The sequence below is a fragment of the Symphalangus syndactylus genome, chromosome 15, assembly GCF_028878055.3.
Source record: "Symphalangus syndactylus isolate Jambi chromosome 15, NHGRI_mSymSyn1-v2.1_pri, whole genome shotgun sequence".
NCBI classification, from domain to species: Eukaryota; Metazoa; Chordata; class Mammalia; order Primates; family Hylobatidae; genus Symphalangus; species Symphalangus syndactylus.
In genome coordinates, this window is record NC_072437.2 from 39,224,830 (window position 1) to 39,248,773 (window position 23,944).

Sequence of the window (23,944 nt, forward strand, 5' to 3'; positions counted from 1 at the left end):
GCAATGAATAATAAATAACATTTGTTTGCTATTCAGTAATGTCCTGTGTTTCCACATGGTGGGATAATCTGCACACTTATGTAACCTTAAAATGGTATAATATTTAAAGAAATTGATAAATGCTTATAATAAAATTTGTGTAAAAGTTTTGTACTACAGCAGGTATAAATACAGATATATACATTAGTAGAAATATAAATATATAACATTATAGAAACATAAGAACTGATTTGAATGTCCCTGTTGAACTAGTGAATCTGAAAATAAAATAAAACTAGTAAATGCTGGAATAACTTGTGGGTATAATTAGTGTGCTCTCCTTTATTTTTATAAGTTGAAATATAATTGAAAGTATTACTGTAAGTGGTGAATAATAATATGTTAATAAAAGTACAAATATTATCGTGGGATGAAGCACTCTGCTATGGATTTTGACTCATAAGTAAAAAGTTGGCATCTTTGTCATGTACATATCTTAGATAAAATATGTCTATCTTTCGTCATTCCATCTATCCATTACTCCACTGATTTCTCAGATATCAGTCAACCCAACCAAATACAATAAAGACTTCATTAAAAAAGAGAGACATACCCACACATAGATGTCAAATAACATATTCCTTTGGCCTTTTTCATATAATATTTCTATCTGTGTACAAATCTATTTATCTGTCTGCCTTTCTGTCCCTATTATATTTCCCAATGGGCCCTTCAAAGCTATGCAGCAACCTTTATTAATGAAGCATTTTTTGGAGCCAAACTAAGTAATATGTTAAAGATCCCATTATGTTTTCCCAGAGTGGGCAGGGAGGCAAATGCAAAATAATGTTTTAGAAAGATTATTTGGGCACTGACAAAAAAAGAAGACTAAGAGGTGAGAGATTACTAAATGTGAGGTGTGGGGTTAATTATAAATGGAGTAATATGGTTTTCCCATGTGGAAGGTAAAAAAAAATCTCAACGAGGAAATATGATTATGCATTTGGCATAAAATAAAAATATAACAAGCGAACGATGATTTCATACAGAATGTAGCCTTTTATTAGAATCATATCATAATCATGGATCATTTACTTAAATAATTTGTACATCAATTTTTTAAATGTTAAATTCAGGGATCTGTATTTAGTTGAAATAGTTCATCTGGTTTGGAAGATAGTTTTCCATTCTCTCCTGTACTCTTGCTATAGCCTCAAAATATAGCTTCTTTAGTATTCCTTTTCCCACAAGCATCCTTAGAATTTAAAATATACACTGAACATTGTCTCATCACTACATAAAACTTTCTTCATGTTTTCTAAAAGAAAATGTAAAAATCATGAGCATAGGAATATAAACATAATAAGAAAAATAATTGTGCTAAAATTACCTCAAATAAATAAATGCCTTTTGGCTCTTTCTTTGGGTGAGACACTTTACAAAGTCATTTACACATGATAGCAAACTTAATCCACTAAACCACAGTTCACTAAGTAGTAGCTTCCAGTTAGGAAGGAACAGAAGTTAATTCCCAAAGATAGTATTTGAGAAGCTCAAAGGAATACTTGGATTTTCTGATGTCAAAGTGGAGTGTTGGATGAGAAATTACCTAGTGAGTACAATGTACATCATTTGAGTGATGGATAAACTAATAGCCCAGACTTCATCATTGCACAATATATCCATGTAACCTTTGTTAAAGTTAGTCATTCTGAAACGTGCTTTGACCTTTTATTTTTCTCATGAACTCCCTACTTACTTCCTACATGCTGTAACTGTACACTGAAAGCATAGAATAAAAATGCTATCTTCTGGTGATGATAGACACTGGAGGGTACTAGAGGTAGGAGGAAGAGATGAGGGCAAGGGTGGAAAAACTGTTGGCTATGATGCTCAGTAGAGAGGGGATCATTTGTAACCCAAATCTCAGTATCACACAATTTTTTTTACCCAGGCAAAGAAAAAATCTGCACATGTATTTCCTAAATCTAGCGTAAAAGTTGAAAAAGAAAAAAAAATCCTATCTTTTATTATTAGTGTGTGCCCATATGTGTGTGTGCCCATATGTGTGCGTGCCTTCTCTTCTCAAGTAAGTTAATTTACCATAAACATATGGTTGTTTGTCCAATGTCTGGCAGAGTTTATAGATGAAGAAGGTATTTAGAAAACCCTTCCTCAATTAACTTAAATTTTAAAGATTTATATTCAAAGGTATTATTAGCTAATTACTATGGAAGTCATTGAAAAATCCAAATGTGAAAAAAGACACAATTACTTACAAAGAATATGTAATCATATAATATGTATTACCATTCTCAATGCTAATGTTTCCCCATTGATAGTTTACAAATATCCAAACACCATGGCAGTTGTCTTTTGTCAATAAATGAAATGCATATTTCTACCTTTTAGTGTTAAGTCAGAACAGTTGGAGGGCCAACCAGCATGTGAAAAATAAGCAAGTAGAGAAATTAACAGAGAAATTCATTCAATAATTCAATTATTTTATCATACTGTGGAACATCACTGGGTAGTATGCCGTTTTGACATTTTTCTTCTATATGGTATTTTATTAAATATAAAATGTGTAAGTCAACAAGTATTAAAATAATAATTGTGCTATTCCCCTAAATATTTCTCATGTGTCTCAAGTTATATGTGTATTTATATATCTATATATCAGTATTTATACCATTACATAAAAAATATATAGGAGAGTGTAAATTTTAAATATCAGCTTGGTTAGGCCATATGATGCCCAGATATCTAGTTAAACAATTTTTCTGAATGTTTCTGAGAGGGTGTTTCTGGACAAGGTTAGCATTTGAATACGCGGATGGAGGAAACAGATGGTCTCCCCAGTACGGGTAGACATCATTCAATCCCTTGAGGGTCTGAATAGAACAAAAAGGTGGAGGAAGGTTGAATTTACTCTCTACCTTACGTCTTGAGCTAAGATATAGATCTTTTTTTGCCCTTGGTGCTCCTGGTTCTTTGGCCTTTGAATTGGAATCTACACCATCAGTTCTTGGTCTCTCAGGCCTTAGAAGTACATCACTGGCTTTCCTGGGTTCCCAAGGGGCAGACAGCAGAATGTAAGAATTCTCAGTCTCCAAAATTACATAAGCTAGTATCTTATAATAAATTATTTTCTAGAATACACACACACACACATATATATATTCTAGTGTTCTATAAATTCAGATGATAGATGTAAACCTGTTATCAATGTTAATTTTCTTTTATATTTTATTTTTAATCTAACTAGTATCATGAAATAAAACATAAGTGAAATTAGTTGACACTGACACACATGGATGGAGAATTCTTGTTGAAGTTTTCTCAAGCCAAATACTTTTTGGTCTTAAGTATGTATCCCAATTTCATTAATACGTCCCAATATCCTCACCTCATTTCAGGTATAATGCCTGAAATGATAACAGGCATTAAGATAGAATACTATGAGCCTTAAAAGCTTTTTTGTCTTCAGGGAATTTATATTTGCAAGCAAATGTCCTTAGGAGAGTGACTCTGAAACACTCCAGTTTGATGGATTCCTCAGGGTTATGTGGTGTAATTACATCAAGCCCTCCTTCCTCCCAAAATTACTATGTATTTTATACCATTTGTTTATGTGTTGAGCAATGTAAGTGTGTTTGAGAAACTAAAGTATACATTTATTATATACATATAGTAAAGTCGTGGACTTAACGATGACTGTCATTCCTAAGAAGGGACTATGATGTTAAACTGTAATTAAATAGTAGTCAGTCAGGCAAACATTCTTTCTTTCCAAACTTTGCCTGACCATATGGGCAATCATATATAATCAACAAAGGGAATTTATAAATTATTGAAAGAGAAACCAGTGGTTTCATTTATTTTAGAAATGAGAAATGTAGAAATGATGATCATTTTGTAGGCATGTGCTAATCTACAGTATTGTGACCACCATTTAGGAAAACTCATTGATTTACAAAATTGAACAGTGGACATCATAAATGGGACAACTGAGACTCTAAAATTACATTGTAACAGATCCTTCCAAGCATGCAAGTTAAGTATAAAAAGAATGTGCTGTGCTCACAGGCCTTTTTTATTTGCGACAAGGAATTTTAATGATCCTAGTTTGATTGCTGCCTTTGATGCTCAACTATCCTACAAATAACTCTCTTGGGAAATAAGATATTGGAGAACAGGAAACAACATCCTCTCACTCATAGACAATTGCTTGTGCGATCAGTGACTCTGAAACTCTCCAGTTTGACGGATTCCTCCGGGTTACGAGGTGTACTTACATCAAGCCCTCCTTCCTCCCAAAATCACTATATATTTTTATACCATTTGTTTATGTGTTGAGCAGTGTAAGTGTGTTTGAAAAACTGAAGTTAACTAAACTTAGGAACTAAATGAAAAGTTAAATTTTGATTATAAACTGACACTAACATCAAAAGAGAAATATGCTTCTGTGTTACCTATGAGTACATGACTTATAAATAGGCATTTTATAAGATTATAGCATACTTGGCCAACTGACCAGGAAATATTATCTTTTCTGCTTTTCATCTTCAAATAGGCATTCCTTTGGTAATTTAGCAGCTTACATTTTACAACTGGAAGATTAACATGTAGTTAAGTAACAAGTGAGTACCTTGCTACTCTCAGTGTAACCCATGAACCAGCAACATTGACATCCCATTGGAATTAGCAAGAAATGCAGAATCCTAAGCACCACCCCAGATCTACTGAATTAAAGTCTACATTTTAACAAAATTCTTAGGTAATCTATGGGTTCACTAATGTTTGATAAACATTATTCTAGTAAGAAGAGTGAGAATTAGCAATAACTGCTATCTCCTTCATTATTTTAGTGAGGCTTCTTCAGCTGCCTCTTGAAAAACAAAACAAAACACTTCCCTCCACAAAGAACAAAAACAAAAGTAAACAATCAAAGAAACAAAAGGCAATCTTGCTACTTTGGACCCATGCAGCATTTATTTCTGGCTATAATTGACTGGAATTAAACAGTACCACCTTCCTTTAGATGGAGAATTTTCTGCTGAATTCATTTATGCTGTGTGCCTTGTTATGTTACCTGCATTTAAGTTTGAGGTCCCTGATTTATAGAAAAGCAAGGCTAATTTAATGATTATATTTTACTCATAAATTTTGGTATTCTCTTTAAGACATAACTTAATTGATGGTATCTTGAATATTTTACACATCCTCCTAACTCCTTTGGGAGGAATCAGAGACAGGGATTTCTGACCACTACCATGGAGAATCAAGATAAAGCATCCTGTGACTGTTAGAAGCTCAATTATGTATTTATATTGGATTAGGGAACATGAAATAATACCACTGAAACCTTGAAGAACTCTTATGTTTATTAACAAGCAGCTCTTTATCTTGTCCATCTCCCCAGCATGCCCAGGCAGAGAATATAGAAGAGGTAACTTGGAGTTAGGCATAAGAGAGGCATAGACAATGGATGAACCATATTTTCATTGATCCTTAGTTGTCATAGTTGCGTTAGTAAGCTCCTGAGGAGGTGGCTCTTGGAGAAATTAGTCACAGACCTGAATGTTTCTTCCTGATAAACAGCATCACAGTAAAAGATACACCAAGATCTCTTGTTGGGCTTAGGTTTCAGATGTGCTACAGACGAAACATTAAGACCTGATTTCTATCTCTTCTTGATATTCAATTTATAATATGAAGCCATTAATATTTTCTCCATTTCTAGTATCAAAGGCAGCCAGTCCATTGATTTAATTCTACTTAAGGAAGACTAGCCTTCTCCTGCCATTTCCTGTATGCACAATGATGATGAGTACAGGTTTTATTATTCAGCATATATTCCTTTATTGGTAATGACTTAACAAAATGTAAAGCTTTGAACATTGAATGTAGCTTAAATAAAGTAACATTTAAATAAAATCTAAATACAAATAGGCAATTATACTTCTACATTTTGCCCAACTATTCATCAATCATAATTGTCACCATTATATAACCTGTTTAAGATCGTGTACTTTCAGTTGAATTTTGTATTTGATGTTTAGGGTGTATACATTTTTAGAAAAGGTTAATATGATCCCTTTGTAAAATAAATATTCTATAATCGTGTATGTAATGATTATTTTGGCTTTTTCTCCTCTGATGCAGGGTCATGTCAGCTTCCTTTTCAGAGTTACAAACTATTAATGGATGGTGTATCCTTCTAGATAAAGTGCACAGACACCCCCACACTCCAATACACACCTAAATTTCATTTTAAAATAAAGGTTAGTGTGAAGCCTATACTGTTTTGAACATTATTTTTTGCTATATATGTATATATATGCACGAATGTGAACACTTGTGTCTAATTAATTCAGTGAGGTATTATTTTTAGTGATGAATACCACCATATTTTTATGTGCCGCAAGAGCAGTAAAATACAGTAACTGAAAGCACGAGTTCAAGAGCAATTGCTAAAAGTATTAATTTTTGGACCTTGTTTTTGTTTCTCACATTATCTATTTTATTTGGGCTAGATAGGAATATAAATATTTTACTTATCTGTGCTTTCATTTACTGAAAATAGCTACTTTATAAAAAGAATGCCTGAAAACAAAGAAGAAATCAAACTTATCCATGTATTTGGTTTCACAGGAATTCCAGAACAGATCTAAATGCAGGTATCTTACACATAGGAATTCAATTTTAGGATGGGGAAGTCTCACAGGTTCCAGTATAGGACAGATGTTCAATTTATTTTGCTATTCACTTAGCACTCGGAATTTGTCAAACCCAATTTGGTCTTGAACTCAGCTTTTTACTTCGATATGCTTTAACTATTTGTGCTTTTCAAGGTCTTCTTAAACTACCAGCTTTTGTCTTTTTGTGTGCCCTGTATGCATGCAAACTGCCTAAGAAAGAAACTTTGTCTTCTCATTGTGTGTCAAAGGATAGACATCTTAACAGGTAACCTATGAAATGGGAGAAAATACAGGCAAACCATACATGTGATAAGAAGTTAATATCCAAAATACATGAGGCACTCCTACAACTTAATAGCTGAAATAATAATGATACCCCAATCAAAAATATTAAAGAACTTGAATGAACATATCTCAATAGAAAACATACAAAAGACCCATAGGTATATGAAAATATGTTCAACATCATAACTGTCAGGGAATTGCAAATCAAAACCACAATGATATATCATCTCATATCACATACAATGGCTATTATTTTTAAAAAGATAAGTGTCGGCAGGATGTGAAGAAATTGTAACCATTGTACAGTGTTGGAAATATAGTGTTGGTGGAAATATAGTTTGCTGTAGCCACTATAAATCATAGTTAGAAAGTTCCTTAAGAATACAATATAAAACTAGCAATCCAGCTACTGGGTATATATTCAAAACAAATTGAAATCAAGCATTTAAGATATGTTTGCATTTCTATGCACTTCTATGTTTATTTCAGCATTATTCACAATAGCCAATATGTAGAAATAACCTAAATGTCAATCAATGGATGAATAATAAGGAAAATATGAATATATGTACAATGAAATATTATTCAGACTTAACAAGGAAATTCTGTCATATGCAACATCTATGAACCTAGAGAAAACTGTGATAACTGAATGAAGCCAAGAAAAGAATTGCAAATACTGCATGATTCCACTTATAGGAGGACTCTAAAATAGTCAAAAATCATATAGGGAGTAGAGTAGTACATATTGCCGCCAACATTGTATGTGTCCCCTTTTCTCCACAGCCTCACCAACATCTGTTATTTTTTTTTGAAACTTTAACAAAAGCCATTCTGACTGATGTGATATGGTATCTCATTGTGATTTGGATTTACATTTCTCTTTCGATTCATGCAGATTAACATTTTTTCGTATAGTTTGTTGGTCACTTGTATGTCATCTTTTGGAATGTGTCTGTTGATGTCCTTTGCTCATTTTTTAATGAGGTCATTTGTTTTTGTTCATGGATTTGTTTAAGTTTCCCATACATTCTTGATGTTAGACTTTTGTGGATGTATAGTTTGAGAATATTTTATCTCCTGCTGAAGGTTGTCTATTTACTCTGTCGATAGTTTTTTTTTTGCTGTTCAGAAGCTCCTTAATTGAATTAAGTACTACTTATCAATTTTTGTTTTTGTTGCCATTGCTTATGTGGACTTAGCCATAAATTATTTGGCAAGGCTGATGGTGAGAAGGGTATTTCCTAGGGTTTCTTCTAAGATTTGTATAGTTTTAGGTCTTACATTGAAGTCTTTAAGTCATCCTAAGTTAATTTTTATATGGTTATAGATAGGGGTCCAGTTTCATTCTTCTACATATGAATAATCAGTTATCCCAGTACCATTTATTGAATATGGAGTCCTTTCCTCATTGCTTGTTTTTGTTGACTTTGTCGAAGATCAGATGGTTGTAGGTGTGTGGCTATATTTCTGAGTTCTCCATTCTGTTCCATTTGTCTATGTATATATTTTTGTACCAGTACCATGCTGTTTTTGTCAGTGCAGCCCCTTGTAGTATAGTTTGAAGTCACGTAATGTAATGCCTCTGGCTTTGTTCTTTTTGCTTAGAACTGCTTTGGCTACTTGGGCTCTTTTTTGAATATTATTTTGAATATTAGAATAGTTTTTTTTCTAATTCTGTGAAAAATGACAATGGTAGTTTGACATTAATAGCATTGAATTTGTAAATTGCTGTGTGAAGTATGGCCATTTTAATGCAATTGATTCTTCCTATCCATGAACATGCAACGTTTTTGCATTTACTTGTATCATCTCTGATTTTTCTTTTACGAGTGTTTTACAGTTCTTCTTGTAAATATATTTCACCTCCTTGGTTAGATGTATTCCTAGGTGTTTGATTTTTTTTCTGGTTAGTGTAAATGGAATTTTGGGTTTTTTTGTGTGTTTGAATCTCAGCTAGAATATTACTAGTGTATATAAATACTACTGATTTTTGCACATTCATTTTGTATCCTAAAACTTTACTGAAGTTGTTTATCAGTTCTAGGAGCCTTTTGGCAGAGCCTTTAGGGTTTTGCAGGTATAGAACCATATCATTAGTGAATAGAGATAGTTTGACTTCTTCTTTTCCTATTTGGGTGCCTTTTATTTATTTCTCTTGCCTGATTGCTCTGGCTTGTATATCCAGTACTATGTTGAATAGGAGTCGTGAGAGTACATCCTTGTCTTGTTCCAGTTCTCAAGGGGAATGTTTCCAACTTTAGCTTGTTTAGTGTGATGTTGGCTGTGGGTTTGTCAAAGATAGCTCTTATTTTGAGGTATGTTCCTTCAGTTCCTAGTCTGTTGAGGGCTTTTATCATGAAAGATGTTAAATTTTATCAAAAGCTTTTTGTATATCTATTTGAGGTAATCATATGATTTTTGCAGTTTGGATATTTCTGAAAGAACTGAGTTGAACTATTTGACCCAGAAATCTCACTACTGGGTATATAACCAAAGGAAAATAAATCATTCTACCAAAAGGACACATGCGCCTGTATGTTCATGTCGGCACTATTAACAATAGCAAATACATTGAATCAACCCAGGGGTCCATCAACAGTGAACTGGATAAAGAAAATGTGGTAATATACACCATGGAAAAATGTCCTTTGCAGCAGCATGAATACAGCTGGAGGCCATTATCCTAAGTGAACTAATGTAGAAACAGAAAACCAAACACCACATGTTCTCACTTATAAGTGAGAGCTAAACATTGGTACATATGAAAATAAAGGTGAGGATAATAGACACTGGGGACTAGTATAAGGGCATATAAGGAGGATAACAAGGGCTAAAAAAAACTACCTGTTGGTTTCTATGCTCACTCCCTGGGTGATGGGTTCAGTCACACCCCAAACCTCATCATCATGCAGTATACCTCCGTAACAAACTTGCCTTGAACATATACCCGCTGATTGTGAAATAAAGGTTGAAAAAGAAAAAATAAATTTTAAAAAGAGAGAGGAGAATGTTGGTTTCCGAGGACTAGGGAAAGATGGAAATGGAGGGTCGCTGTTCAATAGGTATGAAGTTTGAGTTATGCAAGATGAACAAATTCTAGAGATCTCAGTGCAACATTGTACCCACAGTTGTTAGTGCTGTGCTGTGCCCTTAATATTTTCTGAGAAGGTAGATCTCATGTTAAGTGTTCTTAACACAGTAACAAAATACTTTGATTCATTGATCATTGATCAAAATACTTTGATTCATTGGAAAAATTATTCAATTAGCAAGAGACACTCTCCATCTCTAGATAAGCATTTTATGTAACTTATATTAAAAGAAAGGATAAAAAATAGTCTGGATAATCCAGATCAAATTAATCATCACCAAAGAAGGCATTATCTTTGGCTGAAAGTTAAGAGCAGCACTAGATTTACAGAGAGAAAAATCCAGTTTATGTAAGAAGGCTTTTTGAATAAGATTTGTCATATAATTGTTTTAATGTGCTTAATTAAGAAAAGCTTATGAACATCTCATTAGCTATTCTTGCTTCAAGAAATACAATATGCCACTCTATATACATAATATTATAAAACTCCATAGTTCTTTTCATATGCAAAAATATAATGTACTGTTAGCATGTTGTTTTCTAATACTCAATTTTTGGAAAGCGTTAGAATAGTTAATGTCTGATTTTTTTTCATGCAGGAATACCTACCATCCAATTTTTAGAATACAGTGTCATGAGGTTGAATCAACAGGCACATGTGCCAGAATAGGCTTTCCTTAATTTCTCAATCAAACAAAATACATAGGGATGTATCAGTTATTAGAGAATATGGCATTACAAAATATGACACAGTCAACATAGGGAAGAGTTAGCATTAGGTCTCTGGTTGGTAAAACACTGTCATAGATACTGCAACAGAGTAAGATTTTAAGCAAGGGAATTTGAAAAGGAGACAATAGAGTTTCAAACACTGATAATGGGTATTCTGACACTAAAACAATAGGAAGTACATGTATTGTTAGAAGTACTAGTAAGGAATGCAGGCATGGTGTAAAGTAGGAAGGCATGAGGCTTGTATTCAATAAATTAATTACTGTATTTACTTTCCATATATGAAATAAAGCATTAGAGTAGATTGAGCAGGTAAGGCTCAGCTAAGACCGAGCTGCCACTTTTTTCATAACAACTAATAAAGCTTAATTTCTGAATAGACTGTGTTAATCTTGACTTTAGGTTTGGAATTAAGTTACAGGATTAATTATGAATAAGTCATAGAGGAGGTCATTTTAAAATTTTATGTTAATCAATTTAATAATACCATAATATTTTAAGAAAGTAAACAGGCATTCAAAACTGCATATGAAGTTATAATAAGAAATACATGCTATATATCTCTCCTTTAAACTTACATGTTTTTTTAATCTTTTTAAACATGTATATTTGGTATTGGATCAAGATGAACTGTTTTTCATTTTCCCAGGTTCTCTTTCTGTGTTGTAGTTATCAAACCCACAACAAAAATATATTTTGAATATAGTAACTCCATACAAATGCAAGAGAGAATAAAAGACTGCTATTAAGCATGCTGAAAGTTTCAATGAATAGCCTTAGATCAAGTAGAGTTTGGTATAAGGAATTTTTTTAAATATAACAATAACTGAATAACTCTTCTTCCCAAAATATACTCAGAAAAAAGTATGCTATTATTTGAGTAGGAAAAATAGTGGAAGAGTTTTAACTCACAGATAACAGTCTGAAAGTACAGGTGGGGAAATTTGTACATTCATTAATGTACATTATTTTCAAAAAATATTCAGAGAGCTTGAATTGTTGGTCAAATCTTCTCCTTCAACTTGGGTTGAGCCATAGGCAGCCCAAACAGACAGACAGGAAGATAGATAGATGATAGATAGATAGATAGATAGATAGATAGATAGATAGATAGATGATAGGTAGGTAGGCAGATGATAGATAGATAGATAGATAGATAGATAGATAGATAGATAGATAGATAGATAATGTATTTGTAAATACAGGTAGGCGTTAGATGGGTTAGAGTCCAGAGAGTCACGGATGCCTACTACAGAAATGAACGCTCCTCCACATCCAAGACTTCTGTGATACCATGTCCAGCAACCCATCCCAATATTCACATTGGCTGTAGGCAGAATTACCACTTTTTCATGTCAAAATATTTATTGATCATGTATTATATGCTAGAAGTGTATCTAAGTGCTTGCAATACATCAACAAATAACGCAGTGAACAGAAGAGTCTTACTATGGCAGCTTTCCAATGAGTCAGCCTGGTACTGGTCTTAGGCACTGTGAGCTTGGAGTTACACAATTATGCTTAGAGCTCTGTAGAAGTCTCTCTCTCTCTCGCTCTCTCTCTCTCTCTCTCTGTATACATTGAATTCATATTATACCACTTCACATATATATACATGCATAGAGAGAAATAAATATATATATTTCTATATATATATCTCCTTCCATTTTATTATATGTTTGATCCCATCTATTCCCTGTTATTTAAATAATTACTTATTGTAGCATTTTATTTTCTCACAGCACTTTTTACACCTATACTGCTTTGTGTTATTTTTAATGGTTGCCACCCCATGGATTACAGTATGCCTCCTTAAATTATCACAATAGATATTGAGTTAATATTATACCACTCTTGACTTTGAATAACGTATTTTTTGCGAACTTTAAGTTAACATTAAATAATATATTAAAAGAAAGAAAAGTAGCCTTTCTACATTCAAATATATTAACCATATGCATAAAATGGAAATAATGAATACCTCATAGTAGGTTATGAAGATTAAATAAATGATAGGCAAATGATTTAGTTTGTCACAGAAGTAGTCCTCAAAGATAGCAATTACTAATATATTTTCTATTTATGCTAAAATAATTAGTTTATCTTAAATAGCTACTTTGTTCCTGCAAAGGTAGTTGAAAACATTATGTTAAGCATTTGCAGCTATAATGTAGATTCTATCTAGTTTACTAATTCTATTAATCCTGTAAATACCTTCTAATGTGGCCAAAAGTAGATACTACAGACTTTCTGAAGATGATTTTTTTACCAAAAAATAATTTTATTCATCTTTCCTGTTAATTAGCATCCCTTTTCTCTCATCACTGCATTTTGAAATTTTCCCTAACTTCTATGTAATATGTATCTATCCCAATGAGATTTTCTTCCTAATGATTCCAATTATAATAAATATTCTTATTCAGGTCAGCTCCATACTATCACTTAAAGAAGCAGTGAATGATGTTTTCCAGTTTCATCCATGTCCCTACAAAGGACACGAACTCATCATTTTTTATGGCTGCATAGTATTCCATGGTGTATATGTGCCACATTTTCTTAATCCAGTCTATTGTTGTTGGACATTTGGGTTGGTTCCAACTCTTTGCTATTGTGAATAGTGCCGCAATAAACATACGTGTGCATGTGTCTTTATAGCAGCATGATTTATAGTCCTTTGGGTATATACCCAGTAATGGGATGGCTGGGTCAAATGGTATTTCTAGTTCTAGATCCCTGAGGAATCGCCACACTGACTTCCACAATGGTTGAACTAGTTTACAGTCCCACCAACAGTGTAAAAGTGTTCCTATTTCTCCACATCCTCTCCAGCACCTGTTGTTTCCTGATTTTTTAATGATGGCCATTCTAACTGGTGTGAGATGGTATCTCACTGTGGTTTTGATTTGCATTTCTCTGATGGCCAGTGATGAGGAGCATTTCTTCATGTGTTTTTTGGCTGCATAAATGTCTTCTTTTCTCAGTAAACTATCGCAAGGACAAAAAACCAAACACCGCATGTTCTCACTCATAGGTGGGAATTGAACAATGAGAACTCATGGACACAGGAAGGGGAACATCACGCTCCGGGGACTGTTGTGGGGTGGGGGGAGGGGGGAGGGACAGCATTAGGAGATACACCTAATGCTAAATGACGAGTTAATGGGTGCAGGAAATCAACATGGCACATGGATACATATGTAACAAACCTGCACATTGTGCACATGTACCCTAAAACCCTAAAGTATAATAGAAAAAAAAAAAAAAAGAAGCAGTGAAAAACCAGGAAATGTCTTTACAGAACCTGTATTATCAAGATCCCTTCCCCAAATTCCAAAATAAATGGATTGGCATGGGAGAGGTAGATTTTATATCTCTGAATCTTTATTTCAGAAGTAGAAAATACCTTTTATGCATCAATTTATTCTTCTTTTTCAAAAGATGTTTATTGATCATAATTTGTGTCATTTTTGTTGTTTTAATATTTTAGTTTCAATTTTTCCTAAATGCTGTATATTCAACCTATGTAGACTTCTAGGCCTGACCTTATACTTGGAAATGATCAAACATATAATAGGGGAATTTTAAAGCCTGGTATTTAGTAAGAATAGATAATCGTTTACTACTAGTTAGTTGATATTATATACAGAATAGTTTAATCATTCAAGTTCATAGAAATTTATCAATAGGAACACATATGATACACAGGAAAACATATTTGATAAAACTGTTTAACTTGCGACAGAATTTTAGAAATAATGTTAAGAAGGGTAATCATAGAATTACTGTCCAAATATGCCAATATTTAGACAATTCAAAGATCCCTACTAATTGTTCTAATTTATTAGAAATTGTGTTTCAAGTGTAGATATTCATGATAGTTAGCAACATAGGATAGAAAGGAGGCAGGAAGGGATTAATGTCTAACACAAATTTAATAATTCTGAGTAAAGTGATTGAGTAAAATCTGAACTTATACAATAGTTGAATAGGCAAGGACCTTTATTTAAAGGAACTTCTGAAACATAAACAGCATCCACCAATTATTTTGGCCTCAAGAAGTTTAGAATTTGGAGAGAAAAATGCAGATAGGTAAACAAGCAAATTCAATTCCTGAGAAGTGATTGCAGGCTCAGCTCTTACCATATGCAAAGACATCAGTTAAAAAGATTTGCCAATTATGTCATTGATATGTTAAAAATTGAGCCATTGTTTTTGCAGTAGTCTGTGGCCAAAACCCTTTCCTCTCAATATCAGCGTCTCATTTCCTCTAAAGTCTTGTGTAAATTTTACATCAGTGAATCCTTTTCTACCCACATTGTCTGCAAAGTAAATTATAGACTCTCCCTATGCGTATCTCTGTATCATATTCTTCTGTTTTACTTTTCTCAAATGCAATGATAACCATTGACAGTAGGAGATAGCCAATTCATTTATGTATTGTCTGTTTCTACTTATTAATTCCATAAAAACATGAACTTTTTTCATTTTTTTTTCCTGCAGCCACTGAGAAAAATATGTTTTGGACTAGGAGCTCAGTAAAATAATTATTTGCTGCTGCTTAGTGATTGGCAATTTAGAATACTTAATTCCATAATTCCTAGAATATGATGTAATACCTAGTCTTGAGAGGATAGCAATAATTTTGATATTGATTTTTTCATTTTATCTTGTGATTTGATAGAATCTTAAAAACGTGGGCATAAAAGATTTTATTTGTTGCTTTTTGTTCCAAGAATAGCTATTTTCTCTTGTTGCACAGTCAGTTGCAGTTAACTGAGCTTGTCATAAAGTACAGATGGTCCTCAACTTACGATAATTTGACTTACAATTTTTTGACCTTATAATTGGTTTATTGGGGGCATTAAAAGTATTTTTGGCTTATGATATTTTCAACTTATGATGAGTATATTGGTACATATCCCCATTATAAGTCGAGGACCATCTATACTGCAAAGCTTCAAAATACACCAACTATAAAAATCCAGTCATGTTGAATTTATATAAAGTTTAGGAGACACTAGAGAAAATATATTTCTAAAATGTTCTCTAGAGAAGAAATAATAAGTTTTAAGACAGTTTGACAGTCACATAGAGAGATGGTGAGTTTTACGTGGCCTTCTTCAATGTTACATAAGTGGTCAGGCTTTCCCATCCCATTCCCTTGGATACAGTAATTGATGAAAAAAAAAGTGTCTTTGTGGAAATTATTCACTTCCTGAAGCAGATGTAAGGGCCTATATCTCATTCTGCACTCAAGAGTTCAATATTATTCTTCTTTAAAAAGAACGTTCCAAGTAAAATTGGCTTCATTGATGTTATTAAAGTCTTCTCTCAACCCAAAAAGCACAGTAATGGCTGGGATCTTATGTTGGGCCTATACAATAACATCCTATCAAACACCACCAGCAACTACTCTCTTGCACCTCAGAGAATCTCTTCAGGTTCTGTGTTTCAAATGAGCTTGTATTTTGCCTTCTCTTTCTAATCAGCTTGTTTTTTCTACAGGCTTTGACAATTTATATGTGTTTTTTATCTGCTGTCTGCATAACTGCCTAATCTATTATTATCAAGATTTGAATTGCATTGTATGTTTGATTATTGATCTGTATAGATTTATTCCTGAAAACTGTCTTTGAGATTTTATTTGAATTCATGTTTCTAAATAGAGTCTGTGGGTCGACTCCATGTGACTCTGCTCTATCAACTTGTTTTTGAAAACAAAACGATGCTGCTACTTATGTTCTTACTTGTTCAAAATGGAAGTTCAGATATTAGATATACATTCAGTTCATTTTCTCTGCCTTAATGTCCAGACATAGCATTTATTACATTCCAGTAAATAAGATCATAAGATATTTTGAAAATATCATTGGATTTTTGTCTTATTTAACCAACCTTGAAGTCTTGTGTACTTTATTATTTTAGTGATTAAATCATATTCATATTCATTGTTAATATTTGCTACTTACACTTAGAACAATTTAATAAAAAATGCATAGTTTAACCTCGATAGGCCTTCGAGACAACATAATCTCCATTTTACAGAAAAATAACATCCTAGATATTTCACATAAAATAGCTAGTAATTAGCAGAATGTAGGGCCTTCGTGTCTCTTACAAAACAAATGGAAGCTTTTTAACATTTATAATATTCTAGTGATGGATTTCAAGGATTCTGCCATTTATGGATGTCTTCCTTAGCTAATCAAAGCAAATAAAATATGTTTCTTTTTAAATTTTCAAGCAATGTTTTGATTTTCTTATCCAGCCTTTTAATATGGTCCAACTATGTCAGTTTCATATTTTCTCAGAATTTGTATTAGATGATTTTCCCAAATAACATAATTTTAACTAAGATTAATATAAAATTAGATATATTAATTTTTCTCATCACATCTTGTGTTTGAATATTTCTTAGTAATATTATCACTATCCTTTAAAAATTAATTTTTTTCTCAGAGGAGAAAAAAATGGAAAATTACTATTAATGCATCCCCCCATGCTACATGGAAAATATAAATGATAATTCTGTTTTAACGACTCACTTGGATGTTTAATTTCCTTCTTAATATGTGCAAGCCAATAAAATAAACATCCCTTAGTATCCTGGCTTGTAAACATAGATGATTAAGCGAAATAATTACTATAGTCTCGGATCAGAAGATTTTTCATTCAGTCAGTTATTTTTATTCTATCAGTGAATAACAAATTACCACAAATTTAGCAATTGACAACACATTTGCTATTTGTTTATTTACATTTCATAGTTCTGTAAGTTACAAGTCAAAGCAGATTCAAATGGATTATCTGCTTAAGATATTTCAAGTCCAAAATCAAGGTGCTGGCCAGGCTGGGCTCTTATCTGAAGGCTTTGGGAAATAATCCTCTTTTAATTTCATTCAAATGGTTGACTTAATTATGGTCAGTTGTGTCAGATGAAAGTGGTTAAATTCAGGTCCCCATTGCATTGCTGGCTGCCAGGCGTAATCTATATTCTTTCTTGAAAGGCCACTTGCATTCATTTACATGCCCCCTTTCATCTTCAAGCCAATGGTCACCGTTAAATCCCCCTCATGCTACCGCTTTTCTGATTTTCCTTTCTGCTACCAGTCAGAAAAAGGTAACTGCATCTGCTTAAATAATAGCCTTACTAATATATAATTCATGTAGAACAATTCACAAATTTAAAGTGCAAAAAATTGATGGTTTTAGTATATCCATACGGTTATACAAGCATCACTACAGTAAATTTTAGAACATTTTTATTACCACGGCATTGTTAAACTTCTTTATTGAATCTCTGGATATATCTGTCTGGCTAACTCCTTTCAAAATAATAAAATTAAGTGTCTCTTTAACATTTCAAATATATTGCCCCATCCATGATTGGGTTATAAAATATATTTTAACTTTTTTGAGACAGAGTTTCACTCTTGTTGCCCAGGTTGGAGTGCAACTGTGTCGTTTCAGCTCACTGCATCCTCTACATCCCTGGTTCAAGCAATCCTCCTGCTTCAGCCTCCCCAAGTAGCTGGGATTATAGGTGCCAGCCACCATGCCTGGCTAATTTTTGAATTTTTAGTAGAGACAGGGTTTCACCATGTTGGCCCAGCTGGTCTCAAACTCCCGACTTCAGGTAATCTGCCAGTCTTGGTCTCCCAATGTGCTGGGATTACAGGGATAAGGCACTGTGCCCGGCCTTAACTAAATTGTATAAACAGAAATAAAGAGGACATACCATGTATTGAGTGAAATTTTTTCCATGAGCATCTTGGACCAATATTACTTCACAGAACTTTAATATTTTTCTGATCCTTTCCTTGCTTAGCATTTGTACCATTATTAATAATTTTGAGCCTTAATTCACTGCCACTTGCTAAGCCATTTCTTCCTCTCTCTCCATATGTGCTTTATAATCACAAATCCTTCAGATCTCTACTGTAGACAGATTATTATTTCATAATGCTAGAAAAATTGTGAACACATTCAGCCCTTTAAATTAAAACCAAAAATAATAATGCAAGAAATCATAAATATCTCTACATGTAAGTGTTTCTGTGAAACATTAAACATGTTATGTATAAAAATACCTAAAACCCATGTTTCTGGAAATATTTACCAATTAAAATATGCTTCATATTTAATTATCAGTAACAATAAGTACACTGGCAAAGAGATAATATTACAGTAGTCAATCCGGGACTTCACTTTGTTCCTTTCCACATCATTCTCTCGAAAAAGCTGCTTGGGTTTCTTCAGAGTAGAAATAGTTTTTAAAGAATAAATAAACAGAGCCAGAAGAAGCTTTCAGGGGTCTGAGTTGGGAAAGTGATACATTATTCCTACTGTATTTTATTGGTCTTATCAGTTTTAGAGCCTAAACAGACGTGGGGACAGGTAGGACTCTACCTCTTGGTACTCTGTAATTGTATTTGTGACACACACTCTAAATGTACAATGAAATGCTAAATACTTTATAAAACATTCTTAAACAATACCTCATATTATCTAGTTTTCCGAGGAATATTTGAAAATGGATACATAATTGGATCTTGAAGAAAATTGCTACTGGCTATGGGAAAATATTTTTAAACATTCTTACATAAAGAAGTTTGATTTTCTATAATGACTTAATTTGTCATTCTCAGTAGGATTGTTGAGATATTGCACAAGAGCTAAAGTTTTATGTTGTTTTTAATTTCAATTTATTAGTATTTTACTTTATTTTCTGTGAGCATATTGTTTCTTCAGGTCAGATATTAACTCTGTCCAGATTTCTTGATAGTTGGAAACCAATAAAGATTTAACAGAAGGAGCCTGAGGGAGAGTATGCGTTTAAATCAGGTGGTGTTATTTTAATATTCTAATAACTTTCATCTATGTGGCAGTAAAATTCAATTTCAAAAGTTTTAATGAAAGGAACACATGATTTATTTTGCTGGATGTTCATGAATCTCTTAAGTCTTTGTTTCATAAAATAAATTGTCTAGTGTTGCTTTTCTTATAGTGTGTTTCTGAAATACTGGTTCTACAGAATGTTAATAGAACATAATATAAATGAGAAAATTAACAAAATGTTATGTTTTTAAATTAGAGGGATTTTCTCAGAGCTGAATATCTTGTATTTTACATTCTAAATCTTCAAAATGTATGATATACATTTAAAATAAATAAATGAATAAATAAATGTATTCAAGGTGTGTCACTGAGGATTGCTGATTCTAGTTACACTCTTAGGAAAACAATGATTTCTTTTTTTTATTATTATACTTTAAGTTTTAGGGTACATGTGCACAACGTGCAGGTTAGTTACATATGTATACATGTGCCATGTTGGTGTGCTGCACCCATTAATCATTTAACATTAGGCATATCTCCTAGTGCTGTCCCTCCCCCCTCCCACCACCCCACAACAGGCCCGATGTGTGATGTTTCCCTTCCTGTGTCCATGTGTTCTCATTGTTCAATTCCCACCTATGAGTGAGAACATGCGGTGTTTGGTTTTTTGTCCTTGCAATAGTTTGCTGAGAATGATGGTTTCCAGCTTCATCCATGTCCCTACAAAGGACATGAACTCATCCTTTTTTATGGCTGCATAGTATTCCATGGTGTATAGGTGCCACATTTTCTTAATCCATCTATCATTGTTGGACATTTGGCTTGGTTCCAAGTCTTTGCTGCTGTGAATAGTGCCACAATAAACATACATTTATGCAGCCAAAAGACACATGAAAAAATGCTCATCATCATTGGCCATCAGAGAAATGAAAATCAAAACCACAATGATATACCATCTCACACCAGTTAGAATGGCGATCATTAAAAAGTCAGGAAACAACAGGTGCTGGAGAGGATGTGGAGAAATAGGAACACTTTTACACTGTTGGTGGGACTGTAAACTAGTTCAACCATTGTGGAAGTCAGTGTGGCGATTCCTCAGGGATCTAGAACTAGAAATACCATTTGACCCAGCCATCCCATTACTGGGTATATACCCAAAGGACTATAAATCATGCTGCTATAAAGACACATGCACATGGAAAACAATGATTTCTATGGTCATTAAAGATATTTAATAAAGTGTTTAATTTTGCAAATATATTGTAAAGACAGGCAGAGCAGGTTCTTGGACTGCATCTAAGAATGACTTGCAGCATGAAAAATAAGTCATGTTTCGGGAAACTATAACTCAGGACACTATCAAAACACTGAGTTGAGTAACATATTGCAAGTGCTGGAACCATTGAATCAGTAAGCTAGTCCCAAGAAGCTGCCGTCTTTACTATGGTCACTTACATAATTGAAAAACAGAGACTAATTCTGGGCCCTACCTCTTTCATGACTGGGTTTTGATGGCCGCAAGGCTGAAGACTTGACGTTGATGCATAATGACTTCTCTTTAGTTCAATTATAAATGTCTCTTATCGAACCCAATTCCAACACAAAAAATAGCCACAACTATTGCTATTTTTTTCTTATCTTCTTACATTTTGGATTTGGTTTACTGTTCTTTTTTTAATGCCTTGAGATAGGTCTTAGATAATTGATTTTTCACTTTCTTATATTTAAAATAGACATATAAGGCAATAAATCCCTGACTCCATCTTATCTACCTTCTCTAAGTTTTACGATATATCTTTATTAACATTTACTTCAAAATGCCTTTTAATTTTGACATGGCTTCTTGATTTGTGAATTATTTAAAAGTACATATCTTTATTTTAACATACATCAATTTGTGAGTGGTACTGTCTAATTTTTGAATTAATTTTACTGTGGCAAGATAGTGTAATAATTATTTCAATCCTTTGTGATCTGATGAGACTTGATTTGTAGCACAGTGTTTTAGTCTGTTTTGTGCTGTCATAACAGAATACTTGAGACTGCATAATTTATAATAAATAATAATTTGTTGGTTCACAAATCTGGAGTCTGGGGAGTTCAAGATTCCTGAGGAGGCACCATCTGGCAAAAGCCTTCTTACTAAATCATCCCATGGTGGAGGGCAAAAAGAGGGCAAGAAAGAGAAAGAGACAGGGAATCAAACGTATCCCTTTATAAAGAACCCACAGTAACAGACCCACAGAGGAAATAACAATGTTAATCTATTAATAAAGTCAGAGACTTAGTGACCTAATCAACTCTTAAATGCCCCACTCATAACACTGCTGCAATGGTGATTAACTTTCCAAAACATGCTGTTTGGGGAACGCATTCAAACCATAGCACCCAGTACTGAGCCATTTTGAGGATAAATGTTGAACTATATATATGTGGTTATAAATAGTGTAAATACATGTGATCATCTTTCATAGGACAAGTGTATCAACCAGAGATCTCCAGAAAAACAGAACAAATTATTTATCATAAAAATTGGCTCAGGTGATTATGTGATTATGGTAATTCCGCCAAAATCCAGTGATTTAGTAACAGGGGTTTCCATATCCAAAAAGTGGACATAGGAGAGGAGAATGAAAATTTGTCTCTCATCCATCTTTTTGTACTAACAGGGCAGTCAACAGATTGAATAATGCCACCCACATTGATGAGGTTGATTTTTACTCAGTCTGCTCATTCAGATACTATTCTCTTCAAGAAACACCCTCACTGACACATCCAGAAATAATGTTTTACATCCCTTAGCCTAGTCAAGTAGACACATAAAATGAACAATAACAACTCCACTCTTTGTAAACTCAGCACCTATACGAATCTCCTTAAACCATACTTGATCTCCAAATAAAGACAATAAATAGGATGGTAATAATTTCACATAATATGATACAACTATTCTGTGTACAACTAAAAATGTACTCATCCCTACCAAGAAAGAGGAAGTAAAGTGCTTGAGTGATGTTCACTGTTATAATATCCCATAACTTAAATATTATGATGTAAAATTAGCAATATTTATTAGGGGATAATAAAGTCAATACATTTTATGTTATATGATAAGGGAATAAGATAGGAGTGTAAACAAAGATACTTGCTTAATATATGCATACATACACACATGAGGGTGTACCACATAGGAACAAAATACTCATGACAATTATAGTCTTCATTTCTGTAACTGGTCATATGGTTGTTACTAGAATTTATATCCACCTTCTTCTTCTATTCATTCTGTATTCATTTTGCCTTCAGCAAGCAGCTCAGCTGGTCGTGGTTTCTTACTTGATGTAGTTACACAAACTTTTGTACCTGAAGGATCATGGCTGTTTGTAGTCCTGCCTGGATTAGGTTGTAGTTTTCCATTGGCCTTAATTACTAGGGATGGTAACACTAAGAGAAGCCCTGAGAAACCTCCTATATTTCAGTTATACTTTCTTTACTTCCATTGTAGAATAGTAGTTCAACTTTCCCCTAGTATTGATAATTAATAATCCCAGCCAAAACTATAACTGCCTCCTTGGTCTGTTGACTCAGAGCATGAGAAGCCCAAAGTAGCTGAGTGGCAGTCTTAACTTAGAATTCAAGGGAATCATGGTATCTACTGGTAGAAATATTCCTTCCTCTGGGACTAAGACTTCTTAGGCTGACAGAGCATAAAGTCACAGGAATAAGAAGCAAAAAAATTGTTACTGAGTCAGTAGGGGAAATGGTGAATGGTGGCGCTCCCATTTCTACCCGTTTATTTCAGGACCTGTGAATCCTGGCTATTGGAGAACCAGTATCACATACTGGGCACTGATTCACAGCATACACAGCCTTATGGAGAACCTTGCCCTAGCTCACAATGTATTGCAACCTAGTTGGTGCTATAAATGAATCTTCACAAAGACATTCCACCATTCTACTAATCCATCTGTTTTGGGACAGGGAGGTGGGGAAACAGGGCAATAACAGTGAATCCTGAGGATGTGCCCATTGCCCCCATTTCTTTGGCTATGAAGCAATATCCTTCCTTTACATTAAACCAAGGTAGATTGGGCATTTCCAATTTGTTCATGTTAGGCCATGTTTTGACCTTTCCATGTTACAGTTTCATTTATGTGCACCATTACATAATTTAAATTTTATTCAACATTTTTCTCTTGAAGCAGTAAGTGGAGATTTGGTGTTATTGTTTGGTGTTATTAAGGAAACCATTATTTTATTTACTGTAGATGTTGAAACCTGGTATTTCATGTTAATTGCAGGCACTTTC